Here is a 26,281-nt window from a genome sequence, read left to right as displayed (position 1 = left end):
TGTGGGGCAGAATCAGGATGTAGCATCTTACTGTACACGGGAGATGACAGTCAGAGGCTAGGCAGAGTCCTAGATTGTGTCACTGGGCCATCCTGGTGTCTTATAAATACAAAGTCAGAAACACTGGAAAATTACACACACACACACACACACACACACACACACACACACACACACACAGAGAGAGAGAGAGAGAGAGAGAGAGAGAGAGAGAGAGAGAGAGAGAGAGCTAGAATGAATTCTGCTTTGGACAGACTATGCTTGTATAACATCCATGTAAAGGTCATTGAGAATCAATGGAAATAAAAGCAATGATTTGGGAGAGGGGAGGAAATATTATTTCATAGATGAAGAAAGATACAGTAAAGACTATGTCATGAAAAAGAAATAAAAGAGAAAGAATGAGAGACATAAATATAAAACAGCAATTAAATTCCTAAGCCAAAGTGGGAAGAGCTTGGAGGAGAAGGGCTCAGTCAATATCAATGAATGCAGAGCTATTAAGAGTTCAGGTAATTCATTGCTGAACTATGTCTCCCAATTCAACGATGCAGGGGGCTCAGATGTGAGTAGTGTGGGTAACACTCAAATATGGAGAGCAGTCTGTGGAGGGCTGTAGGCAACAGTAACGTCTTGTAGGTTGAGATCTGCACAATCACTGGGAAAGAGAAAAGCAAGGTAAGATAAACAAAAGATGTTCTTTTTCTCCGATGATTAGGACATGTTTAAATATCCCTGGATCTTACCTAGCTGTAGGTGGGCAAGGTTAACATGCAGGGCTGGAAGGTGGTAACTGGTTCTTCCTAGTTTCCAAGAAGTAAACTACAAGGTCTAAGGGTCAAGGGAAAAGTCAACATGAAACTTGGATGGGAGTTAAGAGTCTGCAGTGATGTAACCAGAAGGAGTTAGAAAATTGTCCTTCCACACTCCAGAGCAAATTTTTGCAATGGCTGTAGGGACACACACACACACACACACACACACACACACACACACACACACACACACACACACATGCGCACACACACCTGAGAAGAGATATATTCGGCTGCCGAAGTGGTTCCAGCACACAGGAGTCTCTACAGCCCTTCTCAAATGTCACTAAGCCTTGGGCCCCTTGGAAGCTTTTCAAAATCCTGATCCATTTATTCTCCACACAGTTAAACTCGCATTTCTGTGGTAGGACCCAAGTTCCAGGGATTTAAAAGCAGAAACAAGAGATTCTAGTTTGCAATTAAACTTCAGCAGTAGCTATCCAAAGATATTGTATGAATCAATTGTGTGTCAGGCATGGTGGCTTACACTTGTAACCTTAGCCTTTGGGAGCTTGAGGGAGGAAGATTTCATGTTCAAGACCAGCCTAGACTACATAACAAGGCCCTTCTTGATGATGATGATGATGATGATGATGATGATGATGATGATGATGATAGAAGAGGAAGAGGAAGAAGAAGAATTGAGATGGCTGGAATGTCGAAAGGCCTTAAAGAGTCTTCAGTTGTGTGTTTTTCAATCAAAAACCAATAAATTATAGAAGAAGCAGAATAGGAAATGTCAGAGCTCAGGAAGTCATAATGTTAAGATTTCTGACTTATACAGGTTCATATAAATGAACTGGCCTAATAAATGTAAATTGTTTTTCACATATGGGTTATAAGCAAAAAAAAAAAAACCCATTTTTTTAAATGAGGATTACTCATGGAATAGAAGATTTGGGTGCTCAAGAATTTGAAGCCCAACAGGAAATAGGGCTTAGAGCACTGGAGAAAGAGACATACTGCAAAATGCTAACCTGCAGAGTGCTGAGTGCCTAGGGAGGGGACAACCCTGAGGCACAGGTGGTGTCCACTGATGCAAAGCAGCCATTCCTGACCCCCACACCACCATTCTAACAATCCTTAAAATGTATCATTGGATAAGTAGAACCCTCAACTGAAAGAAGAAAAGCCTAATTTTGAAAAGAGGCCTGAAAAAAAAATCCACTAATGAATTTTAGCATCTCAAAAGTGGAATTTGAGTGATATTTGATGGCCTCATCTTGTCCCTGTAACAAACTTTCATCAGATCATGGCAAGCTTTCATCAGACAATGGCAACTTTTCACTTCCTCTTCAGCTTCCAGGCTGATTAAAAACAAATGCTTCAACTCTAGGAAACTCACCAGCCAAACTCTGTTGGTCCATTGCACCCCCCCATTCCCACATACCATATTTATCTTTTGTGCTCATGCTACCGAGCCTATTAAAGGGCATCTCAGTGTATGCTCCCTCGCATCTGCTGAGAAGGGAAGCTGGTGGAAAGAGCACAAGGGCTGTAGAGTGATCTCTAGGATCAGGGTTTGTCCTGGGAAGCTGGAGTAGGTGAACCCCTCCCAGAGCTTGAGCGCCTGTTGTGCAAAGGGCACAGCTTCAGAATCCAGGAAATGAGTAACTGTGGTACTGCAGAATCTGCCTCTCTCCTGCTCCACGTTGAGCCTTAGGACGTGGTTAATGCTGGGGCTGTCCTTGCTTGACTTCCTTATCATAGCCTCTGGGGAGAGTGGGCTAGTTAGTTATTTCTAGCCAGTTCTGATATTCTGTCCGCTTGCTCCCAACTGACCCCCATTTTCCTTCATGACTAAATTAAGTTCTGGCCACCCCTTTTGCCCTTTGGCCTGTTTCTTTGCTGAACCCTGTCCAGATCTCATCTGCTGCCAAATGGGGTGATATGTTGCAGTTGAAACAGCACTGGCTGGCCTCAGAGTCAACTCTTAAAAGCCAAAACACAATTCTTTTTTTTTTCATTAAGAAAAGGATTTTCATACAATATATTTGATCATGTTTTCCCTCCCTCAACTCCTTCCAGATCCTCTCTACCTCCTTACTCAATCAACTTTGTGTTCTCTCTCTCCCTCTCCCAAAAACAAACAAAACTACACACATACACATACATGCACACATACATACATACATACATACATACATACACATACACACATACTCAGATACATACACACATACACATAAGCACACACACACACACACACACACACTGAAAATCAAAACAAACAACAAAGCATCAAAAGAATTTTTTTAAAATACCAAAACAACAAAATTAAATAAAAGCCTATGCACAGGCATGGAGTTACTTTTAGGTTGGCCAACTGTTCCTGGGCATGACGTCTGCCCTGGGGCATTGCTGATATACTCAGTGAGAAGCTACTGGAGAGAAATGGTTCGCCATTTGCAGTAGTTACCAATTGCAAAGAGCTTCCTGGTCAGGGAAGGGACTGGGGTCCCCTATCTCTCCGTGCTGGGACCTGTCTGGCTTGAAATTGCAAAGCACAATTCTTGATGCTGTCCGTGTGTCTAATTCTATGCTGTAGTCACCTCGTACTGCAAACAACAGGATGGGGAGATAGTATCTACCCCAGCAACTCACAAGATGAAACTGAACTCAGGGGTGGGGACTTGGATCTGGAACCATCTTGAGAATCTCTAGCTTCAAACATTTTCATGAAGCTTGTGTTAAAAAGAAAAATTGATAAACATAAGAACAAGGAAAAGACACAGACTCTCACGTGACAGTAAGAGCAACTAATGTAATATACACATATATCAAATCATCCTCTTGTATATTTCAAATATACACAGTTTTCAGTTATACTTTAATAGAACTGAAGAAAATAATTTGAAATTATTAAATACATCCAAAGACATCATACTTTTAAGTCAATTCTGCCCCTGAGAACAGAATTTCTTCTCCATTGTGACAGACAAAAAAGGAGCACCAGAAAGGACTAAGAGATTGCATCCCATATGTTAGATAAGGTTGATGTGCTTAATGTCTCTTAACCTACACTCATGTAGCATAGGCCAACTTTAAAACGCTAAAGCTGTACCACCAATGAGGCCAGGTGACAAGAAAGAGGCAAAATAAAGTGATTTGTGGATGCATAGTTGCCCCACAATCAGCCTTAAAGGAAGACCCCTTCTCTAATAAAAAACTGTTTGACCATTCCCTTTAAAAGAAACTGTTGCCAGGTTTTGCATTTTTTGCAAGCTATAGAGGAGCAATTTCATCAGTACAGATACAAGGATGAACAGACATAATTATGCCCTAATAGACCTTTGCACTCCAAGTAACTCAGGCCAGAGGGCAAGCAGGAGTGACACAGGAGGAAGAGAGAAGGCTGGTCATTAACTCTGAATAGCCCCATGGGACAGGCCATCCATTCATGAGCATTGGTGAGGAACAAAGGCTCTGGATGCTCACAAAATAACATTTGCTCTCTCTAGGCACAGAAAACTCCTTCATCCCCAGGTTCCCCACTCTGTGCCTCTCTCTCTCTCTCTCTCTCTCTCTCTCTCTCTCTCTCTCTCTCTCTCTCTCTCTCTCATACACACACACACACACACACACACAGAGGGAGAGAGAGAGAGAGAGAGAGAGAGAGAGAGAGAGAGAGAGAGAGAGAGAGAGAGAGAGAGAGCGCGGTAGGACCATCCTTCAGAGGGCCCCTAAAATCTCTTAGGAGAGTCCCAGGCAGCAAATGGAAGCTGCTCAGTAGTGTGGGAAGTGAAGAATCCAACCCAAGGAAACCCCATTGAGGTCAAGCCATTCAGGAAGCCAGCATGGGCTGGATTACTCTACTCACTTTACATACAGTTCTAACTATATGCCAATCACCCTTTCTTCTGGCCACCCCCACCCCGTCTTATCACAATAATTTGCAAAACTTAGTTGTGCACCAGGAGCCTCTCACTTGCTCCAGTTGGTTATTCGGTGGCAAAATCGATCTCTCATCATTGAAGGAGAGAGGTGTGTCTTGTCCCGGGCTCTTGCTGAGCTGGGCCATTAATGGAACTCTGCCTGTGGGACACTTTTAGGGGGGACTTTTTGTCTTCCTATTTTCATGATTTCTGTAGGAAAGAAGCCTGTGGGGGTTGGGGATTTAGCTCAGTGGTAGAGTGCTTGCCTAGGAAGCGCAAGGCCCTGGGTTCGGTCCCCAGCTCCGGAAAAAAAAGAACCAAAAAAAAAAAAAAAAAAAAAGCCTGTGACCAGTACTAATCTTGAGTGTGCAGGATTTTTTTTCTGTCCTCAAGGAAATTAATGCCTGCTCCAAAATATCATTTATCTATTCATCTCTTCTTGGGGGAGAAAATCAGATATCAGTTCTAGCAGATGTTGGTGGTAAATTGGCAGCAAGTAATAACTATAACTCAGATGATTAGGAATTTTGTGACAGAATGCTCTGCTATGTTTTGATTTTTACATATAATTATGATAATTAGCACATCCACCATAAGACTATAATCCTCTGATTTTTAAAGTTGGTTTTATTCTTCATCTCTGCATATTGTACCATTGACTTCATGATGTAAATATTATTCATTGAATACATTAAATGCTTTATTATTACTGTAGTTCATAATAAGACTGGGGCTTTCAAGTGACTAGGTGCTTTTTCAGTTAACATAGAGTTGAATTTTATAGGATCCATAGTATTTATACTCTCTTTTTATCTGAAGCAATAAATAAGTATGGGCTTCTTCCAGGGTCAACCAGACAGGATCCTAGCAAACTGTCCTCTGAGAATCTCCACCCAACAGCTGACTTTCTGAAACAGATGCAGAAACCCACAGCCAAGCATTAAATGGAGCTCAGGGAGTCTTGTGGAAGAGTCTGGGAAAGAGTCTGGGGAAGCATTGAGGACCCAAAATGATAAGGACTCCCCAGAAAGACCAAAAGTCAACTAACTTAGACCCTTGGGGACTCTCAGAGACTGAATCACCAACTAAACAGCATACACAGACTGGATTGGGGGTCCCTGCATATATGTAGCTGATGTGCAGCCTGGTCTTCATGAAGGTGCCCCCAACAACTGGAATGGGGGTTGCCTGCCTGTGGATCTCACTTCCCCCAAGTGGGCCCCCTTGTCTGGAGGGAGGGTGATACCCAAGGGAGTCTCCCCCTTATCAGAGAAGAGGGGAAGAAAGAGGGGAGGAGCTGTGAGAGGAGGGGGACTTGGAGGAGAGAGGATATTGATATTGGGATGTAAGTGAATAAATAAATACATAAATTCATAAATACAAAAATAAATAGATAACTATGAGGGCTAGAGGGATGCCTGAGTCATTAAGAGTCCTTGCTACACCAGCAGAGAACCCAAGTACAGGTGGGGTCACAGCTGCAGAGAATACAACATTCAATTCTAGCCTCCACATGTACCCACACACACACAAGCAAACACACACACAGACACATACATACACACACAAATGTACAGACACACACTATTATACGCACACATGAGAAAACACACACATATATACACCTACACATAAGCAAATACACACACATGAGCAAACACACACATATACACACAAAGTCACACACATGAGCAAACACACACACATAAGCATGCATACATATGAACATACATAAACACATACATATGAGTAAACACACATACACACACTCAAACACACTGAACAAACAGCAAACACACACAGACACACACATGCACAACCATACATAGGCTCACACTCATGTACAAACATACACAAAAGAAACACACAGAGACACAAACATGCACACAGACACAATAGACATATATACACACAGACACACAGACATGCACATACATACATACATACATAAATACATACATACACAAACATGTACACACATACATACATAAATACATACATACACAAATATGTACACACATACAGACACACATACAGACATACACAAATAATAAAAATAGAATACTGCTTAGTGGTTAGAAGCACTTGTTGCTCTTCCAAAGTTCTCAGGGTTCAATTTCCTGTCCCCACATGGTAGCTCACAACCATCTACAACTACAGTTCCAGGGGACCTGATACCCTCTTTGGGAGTCTGGGGGCACGAGGCACACACATAGTATATAGACATACATGCAAGCAAAACAAGGATATACATAAAACAATGGAAATTATATTAAAATGAGTCTTCTAAATTAGTGAACGGGTAAAAGTAAGTAAACAGACCACGAAGAAGAACGTAGACGAAGAAACTGCACGATCGATCAGAAGGAGACCCATTCTTAGGAAGGGAATCATCTACAGCAGATACTGCCCTGATGTGCAGATGATACAAATGGGCAATGGGTTTGATTGTGATTAGCCACAGATGTGTCAGCTCAGGCAGGCACAGTGGCTCATGTGTGTCATCCTCACACTCAAGAGGCTGAGGGAAGAAGATGGTACATTGCGGCCAGAAGGATATACACTGGGAGACCCTGTCTCAAGAGAGAGAGATGAAAGAAAGAAGGAAAGAGAGAAAGAAGGGAGGGAGGGAAGGAGGCGAAAACAAAGCAAGCTGTGTGCTAATTTGTAGGCAAATGCTACCCATTTCCCAGGAAAACTTCCCTCCATGCCACCCAGCACTCCCGTGTTCTACAAATAGTCACCAGGCTTATTACTAAAGAAGCCCCAGCTAGGACTCCACAAAACTTTCTGAGCATCCCCTCACCTGTATAACTAATCAAGTCACTTCCTGAAATGTCAGACAAGCACCTCTGGCCACACAGAAACAGAAAATGAATGTAACCAGAAAGCATCCAGGCATCGACCATACCCCTCATTAGCTGCCAGCATCATTTCACTGGACTAGAGTTGGAGACAGCAGTTAGACTTTCACGAGAGTACACCATGAGGAGCTGCTACCAAAGCTCCTCCCCAGAGCAAATGCCTACAGTTAGGATTTGTGTTTCAGATGCCACACAAATCCAAAAGGGGTTTTCAAATCATTCAAGGCTCTAAGCTAAAATACAAAACAATTAGACTGAGATATAGCACCCTGAAATCATTTTCCACATAGAAAGAGCAGATAACTTGCCTTGGATAATTGTATGACGAATGAGTTTTGCTCCGCTTACTGAGGAAGGTGTAATACTCAATTATTTATAGATTTCTTGGAAATAAAAGTGTTTCTTTCCTGCACATGCTTTTTCTCTACTTTGCACAGAGATCTGGCGGGCAGTGACACTGTCACAAAGGTGCTCAATTATGTAGCCAGGAAAATGTGACTTCAAACTCTAATCAGACTTAGAGAGTGTGGCTGCACCGGGTCACCTCGGCAAATTAGGTTGACAAAACACACTGTGACGGTCCCTCCCTCCTTTGACACAGTAGAATGGGTTAGACATATCGTTTGACTCCATTGTCTCCAGTGCAATAGGTGTTAAAAATCTAAGCAAAAGTCTTTGGAAGAACAAGATAGATGATAATTTTCACTTGGAACTCTTCCATGATTTGCCGGTGACAAGAGGAGAGATGTTTCTGAAAAAAGTCAGAAATAAATTGGTTTTCTATTTCTCTACTTTGAAAGTTTTATATTCAATTTCTGCCTTTTGATGAGGCTACAGCAGTGTGCCTGAAAAAAATAAAAATAAAAATAAACAAACCATTCTTGTTCAGTTATAGATTTTAAACTTTTTTTTTAAGACAGGGTCTCACTTTGCAGCTCTAGCCACCCTGGAACTCACTATATAGACCAGGCTGGCCTTGAACTTACAGAACTTTTCTGGTTCTAAACCAAAAGAACCAAAGACTTCCAGCTAATTAATCTGTGTTTTGTTTATCTTCTTGGGAAACATGGTGATGATATTATCATAGATAAAGGAGACACTACATGAAGGTTTGAGCAATAAAACATGTGTTATTCAATAGGCACCTCAGCACATATAAATACATCCGTAGTCATATGCATATGGGTGTATTTGTACACACATATAGAAGCCTTTTGGACTAATTATTTTAAAATGTGTTTAAAACTGTCTTGATTAAAATGTGAACCACCAAGCGTTAGGCAATTAACCACGCAATAAATAACAAACTAAATTAATGAGTGTACCCTAAGAAACTGGTAATTAATACAACAATAATAGAAACAAATAAAAAGAAACAGCTTGGTTTAACCCTGAGGGCAAAGCAGTGTGAAGCTTCTGAGCTCTTGCTGTGGAATAGCACCATCCATGGGTCTGGCTGGCACGAGGGACCTCAACGATGCTGCCAGGCCTTGCAGAGCATCTGAACATTTAAGTCAAATACCAAGTTAGCATCTCTAATAAGCTCCAGTAATGCACTAATTATAGTTTAAAGCAGAATAGATTAGCAATCCTTAACTCCGATGACAGGTTGCTATCAAATAACTATCAGTCATCTTCAAAAGTGACAATTTATAGACTCATTTGTCTGATTTGCCTCATAATGGCCTAGACTTTTACTCATCTCTTGAAGTTGAGCCCTGGTTCTTCCTTCCAGCCCTATGCTCCCAGAAATAGTACTCGGACTCAAAGTATATTTACAAATAACCTTACACATATAACTAAGCCCTTTTGTGACTAGATATAACTTAAAATATCTCATTTACTCTGACCTACATTCTGCCATGTGCCTCGTCACCTGTGTTCAGGTACCATGTGTCTGTCTTGTCACATCTTTCCTGCAAATAACCCACCTGACTCTATCCCAGAATCCTTTCTTTCTGCTGTAGGCCCCACCTCTATTTCTTGCCTCAGCCACAGGCCATAGGCTTTTTAATTGACAGGTAATATAGCTATATAATGCACAAGATATTCTTTCTACCCTTGTATCAGGACAAGACTGCCCAAAGTTGACAAGGGGACCTGGAATAGCATTTTCAGGTTCAACTCTGAAATTACCACAATCTGGAACATCATCAACTAGGGTCAAATCTTTCGGGAAGTGGGAGAGGAAGAAGGCCATGCATCAGGATGATTATCTTGTCTAGTCATCTATGGCACTAGACTAACTCCCATGAATCCCCTCTGAGTCATTTCTCTTGTGGTAACCAGAACTTATAGCTCATAGACTGAGAACTGGGCTCTGGAGTTGTACTAGGAAAGTGAAGGCTAGGTTTTCTGCTTATCTTCCTGGTCTTAGATATGTTAGATAAGCCTGTTAGGTACCAGATTACTCATCTTTAAAAGTAGGATGATAATTTTTATCTATAGGAATGCATTTCCGCAAAAACAAAAGCATTAAAAATAAGACCTAGAAGGTAGATCAATGGGTAAAGCTCTTCTTGTGAAAACATGGGGACCCAAGTGTAGGTCTCCAACATCCATGCAAAAGCAAGGGAGGCAGTATGCATGTGTAATTGCAGCTCTAAGACTATGCAGGGAGATAGCTCCCTGGCACTTGCTGGCCAGCCAATCTAACTGAATAATGAGCTCCAAATTCAGAAAGATATCCTGTCTCAAAAATAAAATTGGATAGTAACAGAGAAGGATGCCCAACATCACACTCTGCCTTCCACCTGTGCATACCTTTCTACATACACACACATATTGCATGCATCATACCACACATACACACAAACCACATACGCTTTTAAAGATCACTTAAAAAGGGTTTTTTATATAATGCATGTCAAAAGGCCTTAGAGAAACACCACACTACCTTTTATATACAAATTGTATGTATACCTTGAGCCTTTTAGGAATTAGTATAAAATGTGAAGTCCAAAGCCTGAATGAAGGATGACTTTCTCCTTGCTTATCACATGCCACAAAAGCAACTAAATTCCTAACATTCCCTCCAACATGTGTAGAAATTCTCAGATGGATCCTCACGTTGAGTCTAACTTCTTGGTAGTCTTTTCTTTGGCTTATGGATTCAATCAATTTTCAAAGGGTCTACTTTGTAAAAGCTGAGGTGGGCAGATAGAACACTTGTTTGACAGTTCTCAGTGGTGGAGTTGGAGAGGAAATGTTAACATCTCAGGCAGTGTCTGCCTTCTGCACAGCTAGGTGTCTGCATCATCGATTGTGAACTAGGTACAACACCAGTACATAATGCAGGGAAAAAAATGGGTGCACTGAAGTTCAGCAAAACAGCCCTGGGCTAAGAACACTAGAGAAATGTAGATAAACAGATATTCTTAAAGCCAGTGGTGAAGGACATCAACCCCATTCTGGAAAAAGTTAGTGCACCTGCTGTACTTGGCAGGCTGTGGGGAATGAATGAGGTGGCCTGACAGAGTCAAGACACCCACAAGAACATGATGTTTTTCTGTCGTGTTTGGAACACTGGCTTCAGCTAGATAAGCCTAAATTGCTTCCTCTGCAGCAAGAATTGCCTGTTGCTCATTACACTCATGCCGGTGCCGGGCTTGTAGTGACGCATGCGGTGTTATATTTACTCACAGAACAAGTCAAGATATAAAAGGGTTATGAGGTCTCTGCAGGGAAGGAGGTTTCACATGAGCACAATGAACCAAAACATCTGAACCTCTTTCCTATAACTCATGGACACTGAGACAGAAAATTATTTTTTTCCATAAGGTAGTATAGTAAGCAGACTTCTGATAAAATTCCCAAAGTTTTACCCTGATATAGGGACATCTGCTCTCTTATTCCTGGGAACTCTATTCTGGGTGGTACTGTGAAGGGTTTGTGGTGATCTAAAGCTCCAAATCAAAGTGTGTGCTTATCAGGGAAGCCATGACCTATTAATGTGAGTCCTTTAAGACCAACATTCCCACCCCTAGTCACCAAGGAATGTGTCACCAATCAGAAGGAGGGGAAGAGCATATCTGGGGGAAAATGAGAATCATGTGACAAGGAATTGAGGTCACCTCCAGAAGCCAATGGTGACCCTGCCTTGTTTCAGGTGAATAGGAAATTCATCCCCGCAAGCTCAAGGAACTGAATTCAGATGCAGGTTCATGCTAAGAGTTTCCAGAAGATTCACTCCAGCTCAGAGCTTAGTATCCTGAGATACTTGTATTTTACCAATTTCTAATCACCAGAACTATGGTCTGATAAATGGTTGTAGGTGCGAAGTTGCTTGAGTTTGTAATAATTTATTATGTAGTAATAGAAAAATATCATCAAAGCAAATTTTACTTTAACCTCACTTTCCTGTCATAAACCCTTTACCCCAAGACAAATTGGTCAACTGTTCTAGTCATGAATCTTAGAAATACATGTGTGTGCTCTTGCTTTACATGGGTAGTTAAATTCTTACAAATAGTATTGTCCCACAAATGACATGCTATTTATTTCTCTTTTGATTTTACATGCAGATATATCTTTTTACAACTGTCTACTCACTGGGGTGTAGCTAGTGTTCTTCTGTTATATAGGATGTAGTCAATGAATTTTTATTCACACATTTTTAGGTTTACCTTCAACTTTCAATGTTAAAATCATCAGTATAATGAACATTCTTCATTGATATTTCTTCATAAACATGTCTGCAAGTTCCTAGATAGAAGGGCATCTGGTCCCTGGCCTTGAGACTGCCCCTACCTATTTAATAAATAATTCTGCTAGAGGAATATTGTTTCCTGGGACCCTTTATTCCCTTGAACTCATTCACTGCAAATAATTTCCCTTTACATCTAAGAACAGATTCTACCAAACTGAGCAGCCATGGTCAGGAAGAACCAAGACTCAGTCTTACTAACATCAGTCTTCTTTTCAAAATTTCAAAACATTCACCCTCTCATTACTAAGGAATCCTTCTGGTATCAATACGACGATGTCTTAACCGTAGCCCTTAAGCATGCTGGTTACCAAGCCTGACAACCTGAGTTTGATACTCAGATCCTTTAGATTCACATGCTAAAAGGGAAGAACCAAGTTATCCTCCTCAGAGGCATGCAGTGACACCACACACACACACACACACAGAGAGAGAGAGAGAGAGAGAGAGAGAGAGAGAGAGAGAGAGAGAGAGAGAGAGAGAGACAGAATATGAAGTAAGGTAGGAAAGTTGTGCTGGATAGTTTTACCTCAACTTGCCACAAGTTAAAGTGAGAGGAGGGAACCTCAATTAAGAAAATGTCTCCATTGATGTTTCAGGGTTGGGTGATACCCAGGGATGGGTGATACCCAGGGATGGCCTCTATCTTCTCATAAGAAAAGGGGGGATGGGGAGAGAAACTAAGGGAGGACTTGGAGGAGAGGGTGGCTGGCATCCCTGGACAGAAAGCAGGCTGTGTAAATTATGAGAAGCATGCCAGTAAGCTGTACTCCTCTATGGCCTCTGCATCAGCTCCTGCATTGACAGGTTCCTACCTTGACTTCCTTCAGTGTTGGACAATCATCTGGAAGTGTAAGGCAAATAAACCCTTTCTTCCCTAACTTGCTTTTTGATCGTAGTATTTTATCACAGCAATAGGAACCCTAACAGAGACCCAAGAAAAATCACAGAAGAACACAGGGCAGAGTCAATGACAAAAGCCAAGCTGAGGACAGGGAATGGGATGATCGTTTCTAGCCACACTACAGGACTGTGGTTCTGACTGACTAAAGAACAAAGGTCAGGACAGCTTTGGGAAGATATGTAGGGTATCAGGATGGTGAAATTACCCAGTGAAAGCTCCCAAGATCCACGGAGCAGCCACATCCCCTAGAGTAACACGAAAGTGTAATATGAGGGATGAATGGTAGCAAGGGACAAAGACAACTAAAGCCTAGATTGTCTTCTAGATAAATAGAATGTAGATAGCCATGTCTCCGTTTTTACATAGAGACTGAAGAAACGATTGGGTCCATCCTCAAAGGGGAATATGACAGGAAAACTGTGACCTTACCAGGAAAGCTTCTGGTTGCTATGCAACATAAAAACAGTCAGAGAGCAAGGAATCCTAAAAATCTGAAAACCACTTGTTATGTGTTTCTTTTTGGCTTCAACAAAAGAAGCCCATACTACAACTGCGGATGCTGGCTTAACGCCTCTTATCTCTGATTTATTTCCATTTTGCAAACGTTTTCTATTGTGCCTGCAATATGAACAGACTCTTAGTTTGTGAAGTATACCCTCACACATGAGTACACATTTGAGTCAATAAGGTGCATTCAGTAAGGAGTAGGAGACTATAACGATAGGAAAAGAACAATAGCCAATAATCACTATGTGCCAGAAATCCTTCTGAATAAGCAGCATATCTGTACTCACTGAACCCATGCCCTACAACATAGCTACCATCTGTATCTATAGAAAGGAGATCACTGAGGCATAGTCAGATTGAAGACCATGGCCCAAGTCACACAGTGAGAACAGGAGCAGACCTCATATTGAAGTTTAAAAGCATCCCCACACCAGAGTCCACCAGTACTCATTCCTGCTATGCTGACTATAAGAGATTTGACTACCTCCCTGCCCCTCCCCCCAAAAAAGAGTGAAGTCACCTGCAGTATAGCTTTTCTGTGAAAGGCTCCTCACTACTACCCAAACAGGAATTTGGTTATCAAAGAAAAAATATTTCCCATTTCTTTCTCAGCCCTTTGAGATTTCTCTGTTGTGAATTCTCTGTTTAGCTCTGTACCTCATTTTTAAATTGGGTTATTTGGAGTTTTGGAGGTTGGCTTCTTGAGTTCTTTATATACTTTAGATATTAGTCCCCTATCGGATATAGGGTTTGTGAAGATATTTTTCCAATCTGTAGGTTGCTGATTTGTCCTATTGACTCTGTCTTTTGCCTTACAGAACCTTTTCAGTTTCATGAGGTCCCATTTATCAATTCTTGATCTTAGAGCCTGAGCCATTAGAGTTCTGTTTAGGAAATTTCCCCCTGTGCCAATGAGTTCAAGGCTCTTTCCCACTTTCATTAAATTTAGTGTATCTGGTTTTACATGGAGTCCTGATCCACTTGGACTTGAGCTTGTGCATGGTGACAAATAAGAAAAATAATTTCATATTTCTACATACAGACCACCATTAAGACCAGCACAGAAGGAGAGAAGTTTTCTTTTATCCATTGTATATTTTTGGCTTCTTTGTCAAAGATCAAATATCCATAAGTGTGAAGGCTTATTTCTGGGCCTTCAATTCTATTCCGTTGATTGACTTGTCTGAATCTTTACCAATACCATTCAGTTTTTAATCACTATTGTTCTGTAGTACAGCTTGAGATCAGGGATGGTAATTCCCCCAGAAGTTCTTTTATTGTTAAGAGTTGTTTTCACTATCTTGGGTTTCCAGTTTTTCCATATGAAATCGAGAATTGCTCTTTTTGTGTCTGTGAAAAACTGACTATGTTGGAATCTTGATGGGGATTATATTGAATCTGTAGATTGCTTTTGGTAGGATGGCCATTTTTACTATACTAATCTGACCAATCCATAAGCCTGGGAGATCTTCTGAGGTCTTCTTCGATTTCTTTCCTGAGAGATTGAAGATATTGTCACACACATCTTTCACTTGTTTGGTTAGAGTCACTCCAAGATATTTTATATTATTTGTGACCATTGTAAATGGTGTTGTTTCTATATTTTTCCCTCTCATCTCATTTATCATTTGTATAAAGGAAGTCTAATGGTTTGTTTGAGTTAACTTTTTTGTAAAGATTTATTTATTTATTATATATAAATACACTGTAGCTATCTTCAGACACACCAGAAGAGGGCATCAGATCTCATTACAGATGGTTGTGAGCCACCATGTGGTTGCTGGGATTTGAACTCAGGACCTCTGGAAGAGCAGTCAATGCTCTTAACCACTGAGCCATCTCTCCAGCCCTGTTTGAGTTAATTTTATATCCAGCCACTTTGCTGAAATTGTTTATCAGCTACAGAAGTCTCAGGTAGAATTTGGGGGGTACTTATGTATACTGTCACATCATTCATAAACAGTGATACCTTGATTCTTCATTGCCAATCTGTATTCCCTTGATCTCCTTTTGTTATCTTATTGCTGTAGTTAGAACTTCAAGTACTCTATTGAATAGATATGGGAGAGCATGCAGCCTTGTCTTGTCCCTGATTTTAGTGGGATGGCTTCAGGTATAGAGATACCTGAATTTAATTTGGTATTGGCTGTTGGTTTGCGGTATATTGTTTTTTATTATATTTAGGTAAGAGCCTTGAATTCCTGATCTCTCTAATACTTTTAACATGAAGGGATATTGTATTTTTGTCAAATGCATTTCCAGCATCTAATGAAATGATCATGTGTTTTTTTCTTTGAGTTTGTTTATATAATGAATTATGCTAATGAATTTCCATATGTTAAATCATCCCTGCATCCCTGGGATGAAGCCTACTTGATCATGGTGAAGGACACTGTAATTAGGACAAATCGGCAACCAACAGATTGGAAAAAGATCTTTACCAATCCTACATCCGATAGAGGGCTAATATTCATATATATATATATATATATATATATATATATTTCAAGAAGTTAGAGTCCAGAGAATCAAATAACCCTTTTAAAAAGATGGTGTATAGAGCTAAACAAAGAATTATCAACTGAGGAATATCAAATGGCTAAGAAGCACCTAAAGAAATGTTCAACATCCTTAGTCATCAGGGAAATACAAATCAAAACAACTCTGAGATTCCACCTCACACCAGTCGGAATGGGTAAGATAAAAATCTCAGGTGACAGCAGGTACTGATGAGGATGTGGAGAAATAGGAACACTCCTCCTTATTTGTGGAATTGCAAGCTGGTACAACCACTCTGGAAATTATTCTGGAGATTCCTGAGAAAATTGGACATCTTACTACCTGAGCTATACCCAGCTATACCACTCCCAAAAGATGCTCCAACATGTAACAAGGACACATGCTCCACTATGCTCATAGCAGCCTTATTTATAATAGCCAGAAGCTGGAAAGAAACCAGATGCCCTTCAACAGAGTAATAGATATAGAAAACGTGGTACATTTACACAATGGAGTACTACTCAACTATTAAAAACAAGGACTTCATGAAATTCATAGGCAAATGGATAGAACTAGAAAATATTATCCTGAGTGAGGCACTCAATCACAAAAAAGCACACATGGTATGCACTCTCTGATAAGTGGATATTAGCCCAGAAGCTAGGATTATCCAAGATACAATCCACAGACCACATGAAGCTCAAGAAGAAGGATGACCAAAGTGCAGATGCTTCAGTCCTTAGAAGGTGGAACAAAAATATTTATAGGAAGAGCTATGGAGACAAAGTTTGGAGCAAAGACTGAAGGAAAGGCCATACAGAGACTGCCTCATCTGGGGATCCAGCCCATACACAGCCACCAAACCCAGACACTATTGTGCATGCCAAGAAGTGCACGCTGACAGGAGCCTAATATAGCTGTCTCCTGAGAGGCTTTGCCAGAGCATGACAAATATGGAGGCAGATGCTCACAGCCAACCACTGAACTGAGAATGGGGTCCCCAATGGAAGAGTTAGAGAAAGGATTGAAGGAGCTGAAGGGGCTTGCAACCCCATAAGAACAATACCAATCAAACAGAGCTTCCAGGGACTAAACCATCATCCAAAGACTACACATGGACAGACCCATGGCTCCAGCTCCATATGTAGCAGAAGATGGTCTTATTGGGTATCAATGGTAGGAGAAGCCCTTGGTCCTGCCAAGGCTTGACCCCCGCCAGTGTAGGGGAATGTCAGGGTGGGAAGGAGGGAAGGGATGGATGGGTGGGACACCCTCATAGAAACAGGGGGAGGGGGATAGGATAGGGGGGTTATGGATTTTAAATGGGGAAATGGGATAACTTTTGAAATGTAAATTTTTTAAAAATCCAGATGTAAAAATGAAAAAAAAATTGTTTGAGGGTGGGGGATGCAACCCCATAGGAAGACCAACAGTATCAACTAACCCAGATTCCCTGAGAGCTTCCAGGGACTAAGCCACCATCCAAAGAGCATTCATGGGCTGATTAGTGGCCCCAGGCATATATGTAGGAGAGGATTGACTTGTTGGGCCTCAGTGGAAGAGGCCTAATTCTGTAGAGATTTGATGCCACAGAGAAGGGGTATGCTAGAGGGTATGTAAGGTGAGGTGAGATGAGGTGGGGTATGGTAGGTAAGGGTGGGTGGGGTGTGGGTGTGGGTGGGTGGGAGGTAGGTGGGGAAACACCACCTCTTAGAGTCAAAGGGTAAGGGTGAAGAAGTCTGGGAGGAGAGGACAACTTTTGGAATGCAAATTTTAAAAAAAGATGAACCTACCTAATGTTATTTTTAGGAAATTGGCAAAATCCTGTTAAAATGATGTGTGCTACAGACACAAAGAATATCAAGGTAATCAAGGGTGATTTCCAAGTTATAAACCTTGAAATCGTGTTGCAGAATGGAAAAAAACCCCAAAGTACTGTGGAATGTACACCTAATCCCATCCTAGGGATCTTCACATAGGCCCAATCAACACTTCCTCCAGGAAACAACTGATGTAAGAGAATTGTAGTTAGACCTGCCTCTGAAAGACCCTGGAACTGTGATGGTGTCCCAGAACACTGACAGAAGTGAAGAGTTGAAGAGTCATATAAGGAAATAAAATAAAAGGAGGCAGGGAGCAGGGCCTTCCCACTGGATTACATGAGAATCTAGAACATTCCCTAGGAATTTTTTCTTACTAAATTTTAAGACATTTGTAGTCCTCACAGACAATATGGTTTACTGATATATATAGTGATGTAATTCTTTTTTATCACGAGTACATCTAAGCTGTTGTACAAACTTTGATATAGGCTTAATTACACCCAAGAAGCATAGAATGTATTTAGAGTACCAAAAGTTTGAGGATGCCTCAAAAATATTGGCATTGGGATAAAATAATCTAAATGTATGATCTCAGATATTGTAAGCTACAATGGAGTAAAAATATATTCTTTTAGTGTATTTATAGAGAGTAAGCAAGATCAACCTTTATGAAGACTTGCTTTTAATAAATGTAAAAGTTTTTGACAATAAAGAGTCTAATATAGCAAAGCTATAAATTACTCGGAAGTCATAATTAAATCTCTTTTGTGGTTCATCTTAACATCTTTCACATTTTAAGTAGGAACTCACAGTTCCATAAAAAATCATTACAAAGGAATTCCTTTAACATCTCATATAAACATAAACAGAGATCCAGCTTTTAAGACACCCAACCTTATGAATCATAGAACTTATTTAGTTTCTCAGAACCACAGCACAAAAACAAGCACTGACAAGAAATTATGACATAAGAGAAATAAAAAAAGTCCAGATTAAACGAGATCAAGTGTACAATACTTGGGAAGCTAAGGCATGAGTGTTTCAAGGTTTCAAGTTTGAGGCTGGCTTGAACATCTATCTCTCTCTGTCTCTCTCTCTCTCTCTCTGTCTCTCTCTCTCTCTCTCTCTCTCTCTCTCTCTCTCTCTCTCTTTCCCTCCCTCCCTTAAAAGAAAGAAAAGAATTATAAAACACAAAAGTAGTAAGAATGTAGAACTAACAGGAAGGGGGAGGATGGAGGGAAGAAGAAAGGAATAAAAGAGAGAAAAAAATCTAGAGTGAATGGAAAGACCCTGACAAGGGAGTGAGTAGACAGGAGTGTAGAAGAGGGAGAGGGAGAGAAGAGCAGGCTCACTGAAGAACAAATGAAATGATTTCCAAGAACAAATGTGTCCTATGCTAGACAATGTACTTTACTTAGAAATGCCTGCTGGGTAAAAAAGAAAAATCAACTGAATTTGAATGTTGCATCTGCAGCATTAACCTGAGACTCTGTTCACATCTGTGTCCAATCTCCCTCCATCACAGTTCCCTGTCTATTAAATAAAGCTCTTAAAACAAATCTCAAGTTGGAGTCTCTTAAGCTGAAAAGGAATGAGCAGTATAGAAACATGAACTCCAAAAAACTAAGGGCAAGCTTCTCCATTCTCTCTTCTTCAGGTGCTGTATTCCAGGTGGTATCTCAAGCTCTTGTCTGTCAGTTGGAAGGTGGTAAGAATATTCCAGGTGGGCCTCAACTCCCTTGTCTGCAAGTAGGATGGTGGTAGAAATACCTGGCATTGTGTTTGAACAAGAGCTGAGTGAATCAGAAGTCAGAAGTCATCTGTCTTGGTGTCCTCTGTCCCAGACACCAAGTGTCCTCCATAGGCTAACCCACATAAGGAATAGTGGAACCACCACATTTGGGATCAGAATTTTGCTATACGCTACCACCAGACGTTTTTTAATCATGCTAATTGACATGTGCTTGTTCCACATCTCTATATTTTTGAACCATACTGAGGCAAGGTATTTATATAGGCTTCCAAGCTATATAACCTCCCTTCCTGTTTGGATGTATAGTGGCCACTATGCTCTGGCTGCAACCTGGACAGGGAATAAGGTTCACACATGTGAACAGCCCTCCAGCTGAAAGACAGACTAAAGAGTCAAAACATTATTTGTTCCCACCAAATCCAAGTGTTTGCCTTCTATGTTTGACCGGCCACTCCAAAAGCTCCTTCTGAAAACATTGTGCTGTCTCTAGTCTTTCCCTTAACTCCCCATCTCATGCCCACTGAGACAAAAATGTAGTCAAGACAATGCACTTCTTTACTAAAACACCTCAGCCTTTTTCTCTGATTTTATCTAAGCCATCTTACTTGAATGCTTTGTTTTATAATGTCATGAGATAGAAAAAAAAGGACAATTTCCTGCATTTTCCTAGAGTAAAATCAAAGTGGCTGGGAGGAAAAGGCACAACAAAAAGAAGATGCCCTGGGCCGTTTAAGAAGCTAAGGTTATTCTCCCAAACATGTTTTGCTGAAAAGCTGAATATTTCTAAACAAAACCATGCAATTTTCATTCACTGGCATTCCTTGAGAAAGCATAATGTGGCTCAATCTGCAGAAAGATGTCAAACTTCAAGCAAGGAATAAGTACCCTAGAAACATGTTTACAATCAGATACTTTCTTCCCCCAAGGCTTTATAAATGCAGCCCATTCAAAAGGTGGTGTTGTTTTTATTCCTTCCTTTAAATCTTCCCTTCCGCTTTATAAGAGCTTAGGCAAAGACAAAAGAGCACACTCTAGGGACAAACTAAATACATTCAAATTCTCTCTTCACCAGCAGAGTCAGGCAAGATTCTGAGTTCTACAAACCTCTCTCCCCTACTTCTGACTCTTACACAAGGGCTAGTGTTGACATCGTCGTGAAGAGCACAAGTCAAGTCCACGTGACCTTGGATTATACTGAGTCTCAGTGTAAGTCCAACCTTCATCCATTTACTTGGTCCCTCTGTTCCGTTTCTTCTTCTGACCTGGCACGGCTACCTCAAAGGCTTATCATGAAGGCCCACAAAATAAAGGAAGCACAGCTGATAACATTCATAGGTATACGACTGACAGCATTCTGTGCTATGTCCAAGGTCTCATTGCACCCTCAGCTTACCACCATATGAGCTCCTGGATTTCCAAGGTCAACCTGCAGGGATAATCTTCAGTCTGTGACCTCAGCTCCTGTTCAGTGTCTGGATCTGCCAGTGAATTTACCATCCTCAGACCTCTCCCATGAGTGACTGAAATGTCCAAGGCAGTGACATCTAAATCTAGACCCTCTCAAACTAAGCTGCCCCCAGCCCCAATTCAGCAATCTCTTGGTTTCTATGAAAACAGTGCTAAGACTCTTAGTCTACTCGGCCTAGACTCGATGTCCACAGCACTTGACAAGCAAAACAAGACCAGAGCTCCATCTGCCCCTTGCCTTTGAAGCTCATGATTTTCTGCAACAAACCATGCCCTTCCATCATTGCTCTTTGTGTGGAGTTCTTGCTCCTGCCTAGAGCAGAGTCTTCTCTGGAATTTACCAGAGATAGGATCAGCAAAACATCCTGTCTCGACGGATGACTCCTGTGGAATGACAGTTAAGGTTGACCTACACACACACACACACACACACACACACACACACACACACACACACACAGACAGAGGCACACATGCACACGCATACAGGCACGCACACACCTGTTGAATTGTTGTAGCTGCTGTTGCCATACAGATACAAAGTAACTATATGAGATGATGGGTATTTTAATTTATTTCATATTTGGACAGATAGAGAGACATAGATGTACATACACACATTTATGTCCCTTAACATCTTGTCAACTTCAAATACCCACAATTAAAAATACTTAAAACTAGTTGTGGAGAGGAAACTGGAGAATGGCTTACATGCTTTCTACCTTGGCCAGGGCGTGGACTCTAGAACAGACTCCTGGCTTCGTTCTTTGTGTTCACCGTCATACTCCACACCTGGCACCTCTTCGTTTTCCTCTTAGGTGCTCTCCCCCATTCTGACTCAGATAAATGACAGTAATGTGTCAGTGTGTTCTCCCTAACTAGCTCTTGCGAAGCCCTTCCAGTTCTCTGGAACAAAAGCACCATGGCACTGGTTTATGAGATTGCCTAGGCAAAGGAACAAGGGCTGACTGGGAACGTTCATCAGTAGCTCACATCAGAAAGGAAGCAAGGAGACTCGGACAGAATCCTGAGCTTTTAAAAATCATCCTTCAGTACATGTTGCCTGTCCCCATTTTTCCTTCTCAGCTTTTATACAAATTAAAAAGGGAATGTTTTGCTTGGGGATATAGTTCAAGTCAAATTACAGCTGAGTATATGATAAGACATTTTGCTACAGGGATGTCCCTGCTGTAAGCAAACTTACAAGATTGCAGCTACCCACCAAGGGCAAGTTAACAAAAGCATAAAAGCTTTGGAAAGCCAAAGAAATTTACAACTAGAGCTGTCCACGCTGCAACTTTTAGGCAGACCTTTTTGTGCTGAATTTAGCACAGAATTTACTTGATGTCTACAGTGCTACATAAAACAAACTGTTGAGAAAGCACCAGGAGCAGATGTGAAAGCACAGGAAAGTCGAGGAAGATATAAGCACAGCTCCAGGTTCTGGGGCAGCCTTTCCACCTCAGCCTGCTAACATTTAGAGACAGGACCCTGAGAGTCATGCATATACGGAGACCCCAGGATACCAGTAAATTTGGGCATTCCACCAAAACCAGGGTCACAGCCGACTGTGCACAGAGGCAGAAAAGTAATACTGTCGAATCTACAATAAGCCAGGTTTGATGAGCATCAATTTGCAGCTAAGACTGTATAACCGTGGAAGGATAGGGTCACAGACTGTATGATTGTAAGAGCCTCTGCTGATCTGGATAAAGGCAGTACCCTCTGCCCCAGTCCTCCCTTCCTAGACAGCTCAGTCTTAAGTTTCTAAATAGAACAAGAGAAAGAACACATATATGAGAGTTGGGGTAGGAAGGTTGAAATGGTAGAACTAAGGCAGCATTCACCAGAATATCAGAGCTTCACGTGGACATGAAGGAGTGGTGTAATGCTGAGTTTCAGGGCCTTTATGAAGTGAAGTAGAAACTCCAAGGAAGCACCACAGCTGGGAAAACAAACCCCCATGGCCTTGAACTGCTGCTACAGCGCCCCAACCGGGTTAGGAGGGCACCCAGGAATGGTCAGCACTGATTACAGGAACACATCGATGTGGCCAGGAAGCTGGGGTACTAATGCAATGATGGCAATGGGATGGCAGTTTTAAACAGGATTGCTGCTCAAAATCTAGGACAAATGAGATTTTTCCTTGTCAAAGAAAATACCTTTACCCCTATGGAAAAAAAGGAAATGAATTCTCTGTTGGGCTACATTAAAGGTAGCTATATAAACTGACAAATTCCTATTTGTATAAATGCACTAGGACTGCAGAATTTTGTTATGATTATATGCATGTATGTACATATCTTACGCACACATAGACACAGGAATACCTATACACTTTACTTGCATTGTCTAGCTCTGCCCATCGAGAGAGAAATAGCCACAGCTTTAGCAATGATTACATCCAGAATTTGTATCTTTGCCCCTAATACTACTCTCTATCAGTCAAAACGAGCACAGATTTCAAAAGAAATGGCCTAATGCTAGACAAGTACCAGTGAGCTCTGAACATGGGATGGTCCCAAAAGCAGGAGCTCAAAGGATGATGGGAATGCAGAAGAATTACAGCACCAGACTGAAGAGGTTCCTACCAGCCAAGTTAAAATGAACGGAATATTACTATAAATAATAAACAAGGAAATAATCACATACATTGACCATTTCTATGGACATGAGCTTCAGAACATACACTAATAAATGTATGAGTAAAACTAAAAGATTGACAAGGAGCAGAATGCTTATATAGTTTCAAATATTTTCCCTAAACTTTTATGAATTAAAAAGAGTCAAAGACTGGAATTTTGGCAAGGAATCCTGGTACATACCACTTGATCTGGATCACCTGAAGTGACCTAAATGAGGATTATCCACAATGAAGCAGAGCAAAAGTGACACCAGACAGCACAGAATGAGAAAACATGGGGTCACTGCTGAATATTTACATCACAGATACACAATCCAAGTCAAAGCAGGAGCAAAGGCTGGACGTGTTTCAGCAGGTAAAAAGTGCTTGCAATGCAAGACTGATTGATGAGTGGGGTCATGCCCCTGGAAGCCAGGTAAAAGGCCAAATGTGGCGGCATGCATCTGGAATGCCAACACTCTTATGTCGAGGTGCTAGACGAAGATAGGACAGCTGTCTGGACGCTCCTAGGACAGCTAGCTCGGAGTTCACATTGCAGCAGGGAAGACAATAGAGACCCGGTCTCAGAAGCACAGGCACAGCACAAATTGAAACTAATGAGTTATTAAACTTAAAAAAAGGGATAACACAAAGTTGGTGATTAAGGGAAGTGAGAAAGATCTGGGAAGAGTTAAGGGGAGGAACTGGGGGTAAATATGTTCAAAATATGTGTGAAATTCTCAAAGGATCAATAAAAATGGACTTAAAAGCTAGGCCATAGGCTCTTAAAAAAAAGGTAGGAGATGATCAACTACTGAAAAGCTTTTCTCTGACCTACACACACACACACACACACACACACACACACACACACACACACACACACACACATACATATACACATACACACATGTATACATAGGCACACATACTCACACACTCACAATACACATATACACACAGATACATGCAGATACACATACACACACTCACATATGCACATATAAAGACACACATACATGCACATACACTGTGGAATGCATGTGTCTACATTTACAAACACACACACATATTAAATTGAAACAATATGAATGAGCAAACATAAAACAAATCTGAATTTAAAAGATTCTAGAGATCCCATTCTGTACCAATGAATAGCTCCCTTCTCATGCTGACACAGAAGGTCCTGGCTAAACCAGGTGGTCACAAAGCAAACCAACAATATGTAAATGTGGGAATGGGACATTAGGAAGGTGCAGTTTTGGTGGTTGGGAGGGAGACAAGAGAGGCTCAGGAATGAGAATAGCCAGAATGCTCTACACACATGTTTGAAAGTGCAAAGGACAAATGTAACCTTTAAAGATTGCCTGATAATCCTCAGAAGGGTCAGGGAAGTAGGAGGAAAGACTGAGGCATTGTGGTAGATTTAAGAGACCATCAGTCTGACAACCAGGTGCAACATCTAAATCCAGATCTTTTTTTTTCATACAAATAACAGTATAAAACAATTAGTAAACTCTCATGGGGCCTGAAAGTTAGACAGTGTTAGGTAGCACATCATTGGTAGCCTTCTGGTTTTGACAGTTAACGGTTGTTTTTATGGAAGATTTTCCTTGTTTCTATAAAATGCATGCTCAATTACCGACTTTCATTCCCAGTACCAGGCACAATTTCCGATGCTTACAAGATGTCCTGTGGGTTTGTTGAACTGGATTCATCTAGACCTAAAATAAACAACCACTAAGCACAGGCTTGTGTCGTGACTCACTCGTCCCTCTGTCTCTCCACTCTCAAAATGAAACCAAACATTGAAATGTTGTCATAGCCCCACAACTAGTAAAGCAACTGAGCTTGGAAAGTTTCTATTTTCTTTCATCTTTCTGCTTACTTTTTTCTAAGTATGCCTTAAGTTGTACAATTGTACTTGCCTGAAAGATGGCCTCCTCAATGAGCCCTCCGGGTCTTCCATTTATACACACACACACACACACACACACACACACACACACACACACACACACACATCTAAATAACAATTAGAAAGATCCCAAACCAGCCATTCAGAAGTAAGTCATGTAAAGCCTTTGCAGACCAGGCTTGGTATCTTACCAGTGACGGAAGCTACATGTTAATTCTATTTCTCTGTGTCTCTAATGGCCACTAACACCATGCAGAATACACAGTAGAACCCAGTGACTACTTCTTTATACCTCTCAGCAGCCGAATTAAAGAACTATCTGAACATTGGGGTTTAAAAGGCTTTTGGACAAAGGCATGGAACAGCAAGTTCTACAAAAAATAAAATGGAATGTACCCCCCTTAGCTCATTTGGAAGTCAGAACCCACACTCTCACTCTTCATAAAGCTGAACCAACATTCTTGTTCTCTTCTGGTAAGCTTCATTACCAACAGTAGCTTCTCTTGGCTACCAAGATTGTCTTGCTCT

General features: G+C 41.1%; 1 protein-coding gene across 1 annotated transcript in view; it reads right to left on the bottom strand.

The window, feature by feature from the left end:
• Adamts12 (ADAM metallopeptidase with thrombospondin type 1 motif, 12) overlaps positions 1-26,281 on the bottom strand; it is a 307,826-nt gene that overhangs the window by 251,190 nt on the left and 30,355 nt on the right.

The sequence above is a fragment of the Rattus norvegicus genome, chromosome 2 (genome assembly GCF_021556685.1).
Source record: "Rattus norvegicus strain SHRSP/BbbUtx chromosome 2, alternate assembly SHRSP_T2T, whole genome shotgun sequence".
Lineage (NCBI taxonomy): Eukaryota > Metazoa > Chordata > Mammalia > Rodentia > Muridae > Rattus > Rattus norvegicus.
This window is presented reverse-complemented; position numbering and strand designations above follow the sequence as displayed.